We start from the raw sequence: 14,009 nt of genomic DNA on the forward strand, positions 1-14,009 counted from the left end.
TCTTGTCTGGCATATGCAGGAAACTTCGTCATCTATAGTCCACCGCCCTCGCTTGAGCCACACTTGCGCGCCAGTTTCTCGCGGCACCGAGTGAATTTTTTTTGCCACCGCGGAAATATCTATCTCCTCGCCCCCTCCCTCCTACCAAAAGCCACATTTCCACTGTTCCTCCTTGCTTTCCAAGTTCAAACCTTCACTGCTGCTTACTGGCAGCTCAGCCTCCTTGCCGGCGACCCTTCTTCTTGCAGCGCCGCCTCCTCGCCGGCTACCCTTCTTCTTGCAGCGTCGCCTCCTCGCCGGCGACCCTTCTTCTTGCAGCACCGCCTCCTCGTCGGCGACCCTTCTTCTTGTTGCGCAGCCTCCTCGCCGCCGACCATTCTTCTTGCTTTGCGGCCTCGTCGATATGGTCACGTAATCCACACCCCACCCACACCATCTTCCTCCTTTCCCGTCCCACATGCCCCAACTGATGGAGCGACACCTTCCACCGAAATCACTGCCCCCTCCTCCAATTAAGCGTCGCCCACAGCCATTTTACACATAGTATAACGTGGAGCTGAGTAGGATGTGGCCGCACGCGCAAACGAGGTCGCTATGGCTGACATGCGTGTCAACCGCCAGATCTTGGAGGAGCACCTCGTCTTCGAGGCTACCGTCGACACCGCCGTGCAGTTGTCTACTTTAAAATACAGTTCGTGATGTTTTCTCGAGGCCACCGCCAGTGCCTTCTAGTGATTTGTCCTCTGTAATGTGAATATGCAATCTGATGTTCAGTTAACAGTTTGGTCCTCTGAAATGTAATGTTCAGTTAACACTTTGGTCCAACAATTGCAACATTTCGTAGTACTGTTCTCAAGCATTCTTTGTTTTGTTAACTGTCTTATCTTCTAGTACGTGTTTCTATTCTGCAATGTCGTGCTCAGTTAACTATTTTGGTTCATTTGGTCTACTATCCATTTAACTGTTTGGTTCAGTTCTGTAATTTGATTTTTCATTTGTTGTGGGTACAATTTTGTATTGTTATGCATGTGACACCAATCGAATTTGGCTGTACTCAACACATATTCTACTGATAGTACGGCAACTCTTAGTTAACCTGATCATGATCTTCCTTATGTGTGTTGTAGGGAAACAATGGGAGACACTGCGGTTTACCATCGAGGTTTGTTCAAGCAGGGTCCTTTGGCTAATAGCACATTATTGTGTAGTTGCGGGAATCATTCTAATATTTAGGTTTCTTACAATTTGGTCTTGCACATGTACATCCTGCTGTTAGAGGCTTAGACCCACTGTTCGACCCATTTTGCATATGGGGAAATGAGATGATAGAGGCAAAGGTGTCCCGTCTTTCGAAGAGATGGTGTCTATCGTTTTGGAGGAAGTCGACTTTGACGATCCGACTACGAACGTGCGAGGACGTCGCGCCTTAGCAATCGCTAAACCAACTCCGAGAGGTTATAGACCATGCCGGAGCACGATCAACCTGACCATGAAGGTCTGTTTCCTGCAGGCAAACAAAGAACGAGCAAGAAACTGAGATTGCAATCTGGATATCGCGAATATAAGAGGAAAGCTTTATTGATCAAGGTGGGGTTCTGTGACGCATTTGTCTGGTCGTTGAACACAAATGAAGTACGCGAAGTTGCAGCTATGGCGAACTTTAATCTAAACAAAACCCGAAGTCTAAACGACGCCCTAAGGGTTGTATATATGGAGGAAGAGGGGGGAATTTCGTGGCCCTTGGAGGAGGGGTCAGAAACCAACCCTAACTCTTGTTTCCCCACACATACGAACTCTAAAAATAGCCTACACTTAAGTACTTCGAAAATACATGGGCCTGGCCCAATAATAAGGTGATGCAGCACCTAAAATAGCCTCTGGACGAAATTTATGAAGTGGCATCTTGTATATTTTGTCCAGGGCTTCATGCACACCTTATGGTGGCTTCAAAGTCCTGAAATCATCACTTGTAACTCCGTTCTTGATCCCCTCGTGCATGTCATCATCTCCATGCTTGAACTTGCTCCAAGGTTCATCTTTCTTGTCCAAGATAGGCCCTTCATTTGTAAGCAAAACAAATGTATCAAATTTAGGCAGCATCATATTCTCATGAACATTAGAATCGTTACCAAGAAACGAAAGTACCTGATAATTCAATTGGAGTGCGCGAGCTCTAGTAATTGGTCCAGTATGTATAGCAGCGGGGGCTGTGGGTGTAACAATGGCATTGATGACCTCATCATCCTCCCCTTCTTGAAATGAAGTCGTCCTCGACGAAAGCTCATCTTCCTCACCCAAATAAGAGTTCAAATCTGCAATGTTAAAAGTGGGACTAACCCCAAAATCTGCATGCAGTTCAAGTTTATATGCATTATCATTTATTTTCTCTAACACCTTAAAAGGACCAGCAGCACGTGGAATTAGCTTTGATTTGCGCAAATTAGGAAATCTATCCTTACGCAAATGTAACCAAACAAGATCTGCAGGTGCAAACACAACATGTTTTGTACCCTTATCAGCAAGTTTATATTTAGCAATCATACGCTCAAAGTTTTCCTTAGTTAACTCATGCATTTTTTAAATCAATTCGGCATGTTCTTTAGCATCAAAATTAACCTTCTCCGAAGATGGAAGAGGCAACAAATCAATAGGTGCACGAGGTAGGAAACCATACACAATTTCAAAAGGGCAGATCTTAGTAGTAGAATAAACGATTATAAGCAAATTCAATATGAGGCAAGCATTCTTCCCACATTTTCTTATTATTCTTCAAAACAGCCCTAAGCATAGTAGACAATGTTCTATTGACTACTTCAGTTTGTCCATCAGTTTGGGAGTGACAAGTAGTACGAAAAAGCAGTTTAGTCCCCAACTTAGCCCATAAACATCTCCAAAAGTGGCTAAGAAATTTAGTATCATGATTTGAAACAATAGTATTTGGCACACCATGCAAGCGAATAATTTCACGACAGAACAAATCAGCAACATTAACAGCATCATCGCTTTTATGACATGGTATAAAGTGTGCCATTTTCGAGAACCTATCCACGACAACAAATATGCTATCCCTCCCCTTCTTTGTTCGAGGTAAACCTAAAACAAAGTTCATAGATATATCCTCCCAAGGAACAATAGGTACAGGCAAAGGCATATATAAACCATGAGGATTGAGTCGTGACTTAGCTTTTTGACATGTAGTGCACCGAGCAACAAAATGCTCAACATCCCGTCTCATCTTTGGCCAGAAGAAATGTGTAACAAGTATATCCTCCGTCTTCTTGATGCCAAAGTGTCCCATTAATCCTGCTCCATGCGCCTCCTGCAACAACAAAACATGAACGGAGCTAGCTGGAATGCATAGCTTGTTAGCACGAAACACAAATCCATCATTAAGAACGAACTTGTTCCAAGTTCTCCCTTCCTTACAATTCTGCAATACATCTTTAAATTCAGCATCATGCACATATTGATCTTTGATGGTCTCCAAACCAAATATTTTAAAGTCAAGTTGTGAAAGCATAGTATAACGACGAGACAAAGCATCAGCAATAACATTTTCTTTACCCTTCTTGTGTTTAATGACATATGGGAAAGTCTTAATGAATTCAACCCATTTAGCATGTCTACGGTTCAGTTTTGCTTGACTTTTAATGTGTTTCAAATATTCATGATCAGAATGTATAACAAATTCTTTGGGCCATAAATAATGTTGCCATGTTTCTAAGGTCCGAACAAGAGCATATAATTCTTTATCATAAGTAGAATAGTTCAGACTAGTCCCACTCAATTTTTCAGAAAAGTATGCAACAGGTTTGCCATCTTGTAATAACACACCTCCTAATCCAATTCCACTAGCATCACATTCAAGCTCAAAAGTTTTATTAAAATTAGGAAGTTGGAGTAAAGGAGCATGTGTCAACTTATCTTTCAATACTGTGAAGGCTTCTTCCTGTGCGGTACCCCAAACAAAAGACACATCCTTCTTTGTAAGCTCGTTGAGAGGTGCAGCAATGGTGCTAAAATCTCTCATAAAACGCCTATAGAATCTAGCGAGGCCAAGGAAACTCCTCACTTGTGTGACTGTTTTGGGCTGCGGCCAACTCTCGATAGCTTCAATCTTGGCTTTATCAACTTCAATTCCCTGTGGAGTAACAACATAGCCAAGAAAAGATACTCGGTCGGTGCAAAAGGTGCACTTTCCAAGGTTACCAAACAAACATGCATCACGTAGAGCAATAAAAACAGCACGTAAATGTTCCAAATGTTCCTCCAAAGATTTGCTATAAATCAGTATGTCATCAAAGTAAACTACCACAAATCGTCCAATGAAAGCACGTAAAACTTCGTTCATTAATCTCATGAAAGTAGTAGGTGCATTAGTTAACCCAAAAGGTATGACTAACCACTCATATAATCCAAACTTAGTTTTAAATGTTGTTTCCCATTCATCTCCCAATTTCATACGAATTTGATGGTATCCACTACGCAAATCAACTTTGGAGAATATTGTAGAGCCACTCAATTCATCAAGCATATCATCTAGCCTAGGAATAGGATGATGATAACAATAGTAATATTATTAATGCCTCTACAATCAACACACATACGCGACGTACCATCCTTTTTCGGCACTAAAATGATAGGAACAGCACAAGGACTAAGGGATTCACGTATATAACCTTTGTCGAGCAGTTCTTGTACTTGACACATAATCTCCTTCGTCTCCTCTGGATTGGTACGGTATGGTGCACGGTTGGGTAATGATGCACCGGGAATTAAGTCAATTTGATGCTCAATCCCTCTAATAGGTGGTAATCCTGGTGGCACGTCTTGTGGAAAGACGTCGGCGAACTCCTGCAAAATGTTAGTGACAACAGGAGGCATAGAGGAAGGCACATCCTCGAATGAAAATAATGCCACTTTGTACACAAAAGCATAGCAAACAGATTTGCTAAAATCTAGATCATCAATATCAGATTTGGTGGCAAGTAAACATGCACTTTTCAATTTAATTTCAAAAACAACACTAGATGGTTTATTATTAGGCTTCATTTGTTGCTCAAATTCTTTTGCCACAATCTGATTTTCACTCTTATATTTCTCCTGTTTTGCTTTATTAGCTCTGTTAATATCATCTTTCAAAATGGAATCAGGAGTGATAGGAAGCAAAGTAATATTTTTATCCTTATGAACAAGAGTATACTTATTGTTTCTACCATGGTGTACAGAATTTTTATCAAATTGCCATGGTCTACCAAGTAATAAGGAACATGCTTGCATAGGTACCACATAACAATCAACATAATCAGCATATGTAGAGATACTAAAATGCACACGAACAGTATGTGTTACCTTAACCTTGCCGCTGTTGTTGAACCATTGGATGTAGTAAGGATGTGGATGTGGTCTTGTGGTGAGAGATAGCTTCTCCACCATCTCCATGCTAGCCAAGTTATTGCAGCTCCCTCCATCTATGATGACGCGAACAGAATGTTCCTTCACAGCTCCCTTTGCATGGAACAAATTATGCCTCTGATTTTGCTCAGCTTGTGTGACTTGCACACTCAAAACACGTTGAGCAACTAAACATTCATACATGTCTGCATCTTCAGGAGCCATGTATTGCATCTCATGATCAGAATCATCTCCACCGTGTTCTTCACATGTAATAAGAGCCAAAGTCTCCTCATCATAGTCACTAGCGGACTCATACCCACCATCCTCAGTAGCAATCATCACACGCTGAGATTTGCGTTCTCTCGCAAAATGTCCTCTTCCCTTACAACAACGACAAATAATATCACTTGTGTGCCCTGTTGATGCCATGGAAGAAGAAGAGCTCTGCGTAGGCCTGGCAGGTGTGCTCTTGGCAGATAGTGGTGGTTGTGCTTGCTTTCTTGTATCTCGGCTGGAGGTGGCACCTAATGGAGGTGCTGGTGCAGTGGAAGTAGAGGATGCACGTGGTGTCCATGATGAAGATCGACCTGCAGAAAAGTTAGTTCGCGCCAATGCCTGTCGATCTTGCACTTCACGTTCAGCTTTACAAGCAGGATGGAATAAACGAGTGATATTAGTATACTCCTTATACTCTAGAATGGTCTGAATCACTCTATTTAATCCACCCATAAAACGTGCAAGCATAGCTTCATTCTCGTCAACAATACCACATCTAATCATGCCAGTTTTGTAATTCCTGATAATATTCTCCTATAGAATTTTTTCCTTGTCTTAAACGCTGCAATTTTTGAAGTAATTCACGTTGATAATATGGTGGAACCCAACGAGTACGCATAGCAGTTTTCAAAGCAGCCCAAGTAGCTGGAATAGGATATAATCTACAATGTTCAGACCACCAAACACATGCAAAGCTAGTGAAAGCACAAACAGCAGCAGGAACACGTCTCTCCTCAGGATGTTGTAAACATGTAAATCGTTGTTCAGTTTCTAACTCCCAAGTAAGATATATATCAGGAACATATCTACCCTCAAATGGTGGAATGTTCAATTTCAGTTTAGGGAGATGGTCATGATCACGTACCTCAGGTGGTTGTGCAGCCCTACCATTGCGATGATATGCATGAGGACGACCTGGTGGCGGTGGTGCTGGTGGTTGCACGTAGTTCTGATTTTGATCAACCTCATCCTCGTAATGGTCCTCCACCTATGCAGTAGCAGCAGGAGCTACAGAAGCATCAACAGCGGCTCCAGAATTTTGACCAGGCTCAAGGGGAATGCGCAGTGCCCGTCCCACTTGATTTGGAAGGCGATGTTGTTGTTGTTGTTGTTGTAGAGGTGCGTTAGGTGCAGCTGCTGGTGGTGGTGGAAGGCGCGCGAGCAATTCATTAAACTTGTTATCGATCTTTATTTCGAACATCTTCTCCATGCCATCTATCTTCTCCATGGCCTCTTCAAATCTGTTTAGCACATCTTGCATGTGTCCACTCATCATTTGCTGAAATTTATCATGTAGCTCTTTGTTTGTCATGTTCTCCCAATCTGTCTCATCGGCTTGTGATCCTGCCATGGTTAGCAGCAATAGAAACACACAAGAATATGGGCCTACAAACTACTAGGAAGTGGTGGTGGTGGTGGTGGTGTATCACAAATCCGGCAAGCGAATCTCAAATTCTTACCAGTTCTTACCCAGCAGCAGGTGGTGATCAGCAACTGTGGTAGTCAAAACTCTCAAAGATTGGATAGAGCGATTGCCAGGTGGTGTCAAACGCACGATGTAGATGTATCTGGAGCTGGGAAGGCTTATGATATGCTAGCAAAAAATGTCAGCAATAATCAATTCAGAGATGCAAAGTTGATTGAACGCTCAACAACGGTACTGTGCTGGTCCTAGGCTAGACCGTACTAGAGACGCGAGCCTAGAACACGAACAAAATCACGGCGCGACACGTAAACAAGGGAGGAGCACTCTCTGAATTTTTTTTCACTTTTTTTCCTATTTTTTTGATCCGCAACAATTTTTTTCGAAAAAGTCTACAAATGGTCTAAAAACTGCCTAGCCAGAATATTCCAGACTTAATTTTTTTAAACTAGAGCTATTTTTCTACTGCGGGTAGCACGGAATCTCGGGAGTCCTACTCTGTCACGACTCGGAGTATGGCATGATCTGGAACTCGAAAACAAAGCAACAAATACTGGACTCGGACTGGTGGCGGAGATGAATCTGGTGGAACTCGGACTGGTGGTATATCTGGACTCGGATTGGTGGTGGTATATGGCGACGGTATATCTGGACTCGGATTGGTGGTGGTATATGGTGATGGTATATGTGGACTCGGATTGGTGGTTGTATATGGCAACGGCGATGTATATGGTGGGGTGGTGGTATATGGTAATGATGATGACGATGGTGCGGCGGCGGCGTGACAAGCTATGAACAGAACTCGAAACTCTAAGGGACTAGACGCTAAGACCAGCAACTCGACACGATGATGCAACCGCAAATTCAACAAAGCAAAACTCTAAAAAGACTATGCAAAGGCTCAGATTGGTTCGGATATGATGACCTAATCCTAATTTTTTTGGCATTTTCGTGGATTATAGGTATGAAGAACAGACTCGACCTAAACTACGAAAAACTGTAAAATCTCACTGAGCAACCTGGAAATCTGATACCACTTGATAGAGGCGAAGGTGTCCCGATGTTTCGATGAGATGGTGGCTATCGTTTTCTATGGGAGTCGACCTTGACGATCCGACTACGAACGTGCGAGACGTCGCGCCTTAGCAATCGCTAAACCAACTTCCGAGGGTTATTGACCACGCCAGAGCACGATCAACCTGACCACGAGGGTTTGTTTCCTGCGAGCAAACGTAGAACAAGCAAGAAACTGAGATTGCAATCTGGATATTGTGAATATAAGATGAAAGCTTTATTGATCAAGGTGGGGTTCTGTGATGCCTCTGTCTGGTCGTTGAACACAAACGAAGTACGCGAAGTTGCAGCTATGGTGAAGTTTAATCTAAACAAAACCCAAAGTCTAATCGATGCCCTAAGGGCTGTATATATGGAGGAAGAGGGGGGGATTTCGTGGCCCTTGGAGGAGGGGTCCTAAACCAACCCTAACTCTTGTTTCCCCACACATACGGACTCTAAAAACAGCCTATACTTAAGTATTTCGAACATACATGGGCCTGGCCCAATAATAAGGTGACGCAACACCTAAAATAGCCTCTGGACAAAATTTATGAAGTGACATCTTGTATATTTCGTCCAAGGCTTCATGCACTCCTTATGGTGGCTTCAAAGTCCTGAAATCATCACTTGTAACTCCGTTCTTGACCCCCTTGCGCATGCCATCATCTCCATGCTTGAACTTGATCCAAGGTTCATCTTTCTTGTCCAAGCTAGGCCCTTCATCTGTAAGCAAAACAAATGTATCCAATTTAGGCAGCATCATATTCTCATGAACATTAGAATCGTTACCAAGAAATGAAAGTACCTGATAATTCAATTGGCGTGCGCGAGCTCTAGTAATCGTCCAGTATGTATAGTAGCAGGGGTTGTGGGTGTAACAATGGTATTGATGTCCTCATCAGCTAAAGAAGGCGAAAATCGGACTCCGGGTGAATTAGTTATGGACAAAACGGTGAAACGGGGGTGGCTGAGATGTCAGGGGCCGGACATCCGGGCTAGGGGCCGGAAATCCGGGACCTGATGTCCAGAACCGTGCAGATTTGGCGCTCCAGGAGCCAAATGTCCGGCTTGGGGCCCGGATGTCCGGCCTGAGGCCCGGATGTCTGGCTCGATGATTCCAGATCTCGTTTGGGGCGGAAATTTTCGAATTGGGGACAGAAATTGATGATTCCAAGGTCAAAATTGGAGAGATTTCGTGGATGGAAAGTGGGGAAACTTGGGGATATGCTAGGTCCACTCGAAACCAAGCAAATCCATGGATCAAATCCAACAAAACCTCATCAAACCAATAAATCACAAAAAATGGGGCTATTTTTGGTGTGGATTTTCAAATTTAGGACGAAATCAACAAAATTAGGCTAGAAAACACAATGGGGAGGCTCCGAAATCGTGATCAACGTGGCTCATGATACCAAGATGATGTAGGGTGGAACCCTAATCGACCGATCTTTCATGAAAGGACAGATCCAGTGAAGAACACGAGGAGGGAAACGAGGGAAAACACAAGGGGAAACACAAGAGGGACACTCAAACTAACAAGAACAAGTCAAACAAGTGCTAGATCCTCGAATACATAAGAGAAGATACACGATCCACGGACAACTAAAGATGATACAAGGGTAGCCGGTCTTCTCTGTGAGGTGGTCTTGAGTTCTTCCCTAAAGAGGGGTCTTGAATCCGCTTGGGGGATCTTCTCCGGTGGAGGCTCAAATCTCCGTGGAGAAGGTAACCAAGTGGATGAGCAAAGCTCTCACACAAACATGAGCTAAACCTTTGCTAACCCTAACTAGAAGGAGGTGGGGAGTATAGATAGTCTAAGCCACGAAGGGGTGAGTGGAAAGAGGGATACATGGGCCCTTGGCCCGTTCACTATGCGCAGACAGGCGCCGGATGTCCGGGCTGGGGGGCGGATGTCCGGGGCTTCACGATGGGCCAAATGTTCGGGCTGGGAGGCTGAATGTCTGGGCTGGCCTGGGTCTTCCAAATGCATTCGGTGATGGAGGGGCCGGATTTCCGGGTGAAGGGGCCGGATGTCCGGGGCTTCCGGAGGAGCCGGATGTCCGGGGTGATGTCCGGATGTCCGGGCTGCGCTGGACCTTTGCGGTGCTCTCTGGATGGCCAATGCCGGATTTCCGGGGCTCGGGCCGGATGTCCGGGCTGGGGCCGGATGGCCGGCCGCTGTAGCAGCTGGCCCTTCTTCCTTCTCCTTCCTTCACTTCTGTGCACGCTTGGCCTTTGTCCTTGGGCTCTCCATGGTCTCCTCGGGTGTACCTGAGTATGCACAAGGTCTGCGCTTGAAGTAGCATTCATGTCTTACATGCGGAAAGGGAAGATTCGGAAAGGAGCGAGCTCACCATAGGTCCAAGGTGTATGCTTGAGTGTACATGGGGATGATTGTAGGATGCTCTGCATTAGGTTCCACCATATTATCAACGTGAATTACTTCAAAATTTGCAGCGTTTAAGACAAGGAAAAAATTATGTAGAAGAATATTATCAGGAATTACAAACTGGCATGATTAGATGTGGTATTGTTGAGAAGAATGAAGCTATGCTTGCACGTTTTATGGGTGGATTGAATAGAGAGATTCAGACCATTCAGAGTATAAGGAGTATACTAATATCACTCGTTTATTCCATCTTTCTTGTAAAGCTGAACGTGAAGTGCATGATCGACAGGCACTGGCGCGAACTAACTTTTCTGCAGGTCAATATTCATCATGGACACCACGTGCATCCTCTACTTCTACTACACCAGCACCTCCATCAGGTGCCACCTCCAGTCGTGATACAAGAAAGCAGGCACAACCACCACTATCTGCCAAGAGCACACCTGTCGGGCCTGCGCAGAGCTCTTCTTCTTCCATGGCATCAACAGGGCACACAAGTGATATTATTTGTCGTCGTTGTAAGGGAAGAGGACATTTTGCAAGAGAATGCAAATCTCAGCGTGTGATGATTGCTACTGAGGATGGTGGGTATGAGTCCGCTAGTGACTATGATGAGGAGAGTTTGGCTCTTATTACACATGAAGAACACGGTGAAGATGATTCTGATCATGAGACACAGTACATGGCTGCTGAAGATGCTGACAGGTATGAATGTTTAGTTGCTCAACGTGTTTTGAGTGTGCAGGTTACACAAGCTGAGCAAAATCAGAGGCATAATTTGTTCCATACAAAAGGAGTTGTGAAGGAACGTTCTGTTCACGTCATCATAGATGGAGGGAGCTGCAACAACTTGGCTAGCATGGAGATGGTGGAGAAGCTATCTCTCACCACAAGACCACATCCACATCCTTACTACATCCAATGGTTCAACAATAGCGGCAAGGTTAAGGTAACACGTACTATTCGTGTGCACTTTAGTATCTCTACATATGCTGATTATGTGGATTGTGATGTGGTACCTATGCAAGCATGTTCCTTATTACTTGGTAGACCATAGCAATTTGATAAATTTTGTACACCATGGTAGAAACAATCGGTATACTCTTGTTCATAAGGACAAAAATATTACTTTGCTTCCTATGACTCCAGATTCCATTTTGAAAGATAATATTAATAGAGCTAATAAAGCAAAACAGGAGCAAAATAAGAGTGAAAATCAGATTGTGGCAAAAGAATTTGAGCAACACATGAAGCCTAATAATAAACCATCTAATCTGAAATTAAATTGAAAAGTGCATGTTTACTTGCCACCAAATCTGATATTGATGATCTAGATTTCAGCAAATCCGTTTGCTATGCTTTTGTGTGCAAAGAGGCATTATTTTCATTCGAGGACGTGCCTTCCTCTTTGCCTCCTACTGTCACTAACATTTTAAAGGAGTTCGCCGACATCTTTCCACAAGACGTGCCACCGGGATTACCACCTATTAGAGGGATTGAGCATCAAATTGACTTAATTCCCGGTGCATCATTACCCAACCATGCACCATACCGTACCAATCCAGAGGAGACGAAGGAGATTATGCGTCAAGTACAAGAGCTGCTCGACAAAGGTTATATATGTGAATCTCTTAGTCCTTGTGTTGTTCCTATTATACTAGTGCCTAAAAAGGATGGTACATCACGTATGTGTGTTGATTGTAGAGGCATTAATAATATTACTATTAGTAATCGCCATCCTATTCCTAGGCTAGATGATATGCTTGATGAATTGAGTGGCTCTACAATATTCTCCAAAGTTGATTTGCATAATGGATACCATCAAACTCGTATGAAATTGGGAGATGAATGGAAAACAACATTTAGAACTAAGTTTGGATTATATGAGTGGTTAGTCATGCCTTTTGGGTTAACTAATGCACCTAGTACTTTCATGAGATTAATGAACGAAGTTTTACGTGCTTTCATTGGACGATTTGTGGTAGTTTACTTTGATGACATATTGATTTATAGCAAATCTTTGGAGGAACATTTGGAACATTTACGTGTTGTTTTTATTGCTCTATGTGATGCACGTTTGTTTGGTAACCTTGGAAAGTGCACCTTTTGCACCGACCGAGTATCTTTTCTTGGCTATGTTGTTACTCCACAGGGAATTGAAGTTGATAAAGCCAAGATTGAAGCTATTGAGAGTTGGCCGCAGCCCAAAACGGTCACACAAGTGAGGAGTTTCCTTGGCATCGCTGGTTTCTATAGGCATTTTGTGAGAGATTTCAGCACCATTGCTTCACCTCTCAACGAGCTTACAAAGAAGGATTTGCCTTTTGTTTGGGGTACCGCATAGGAAGAAGCCTTCACGGTATTGAAAGATAAGTTGACACATGCTCCTTTACTCCAACTTCCTAATTTTAATAAGACTCTTGAGCTTGAATGTGATGCTGGTGGAATTGGATTAGGAGGTGTGTTATTACAAGATGGCAAACCTGTTGCATACTTTTCTGAAAAATTGAGCGGGCCTAGTCTGAACTATTCTACTTATGATAAAGAATTATATGCTCTTGTCAGACCTTAGAAACATGGCAACATTATTTATGGCCCAAGGAATTTGTTATACATTCTGATCATGACTCTCTGAAACACATTAAAAGTCAAGCAAAACTGAACCGTCGACATGCTAAATGGGTTGAATTCACTGAGACTTTCCCTTATGTCATTAAACACAAGAAGGGTAAAGAAAATTTTATTGCTGATGCATTGTCTCATTGCTATACTATGCTTTCACAACTTGACTTTAAAATATTTGGTTTGGAGACCATCAAAGATCAATATGTGCATGATGCTGAATTTAAAGATGTATTGCAGAATTGTAAGGAAGGGAGAACTTGGAACAAGTTCGTTCTTAACAATGGATTTGTGTTTCGTGCTAACAAGCTATGCGTTCCAGCTAGCTTCGTTCGTCTTTTGCTGTTGCAGGAGGCGCATGGAGAAGGATTAATGGGACACTTTGGCGTCAAGAAGATGGAGGATATACTTTGTTGGATTTCGGGTTCTGGCAGACCCTTAAGGTTCGAACACTGTGGTGCGCACGGAGATCTCTCCCCTACTAATCTACGTCCGATCTCCTCGCGTGATCTAAGCTGGAAACAATGAACAACACAAGGGGCACGAGGTTTATACTGGTTCGGGCCACCGTTGTGGTGTAATACCCTACTCCAGTGTGTGGTGTGGTGGATTGCCTCTGGGGCTGATGATGAACAGTACAAGGGAAGAATAGCCTCGCGAGAGGTGTTCTTGAGCTGGTGCGATGAATTGCTAGGGTGAGTTCAGCCGCCTCTCTCTCTCTCTCTGCTAGGGCTCTACCAGATTTCTAGCTGATGTCCCTACTCTATGGTGGCTAGCTCTATTTATAGAGGCCCTGTGCCTCTCCCCAAAAAATGAGTGGGAAGGGCGCCAACAATTGGCCATTTT

Source organism: Triticum urartu, chromosome 3 (assembly GCF_003073215.2).
Source record: "Triticum urartu cultivar G1812 chromosome 3, Tu2.1, whole genome shotgun sequence".
Classification (NCBI taxonomy): Eukaryota; Viridiplantae; Streptophyta; class Magnoliopsida; order Poales; family Poaceae; genus Triticum; species Triticum urartu.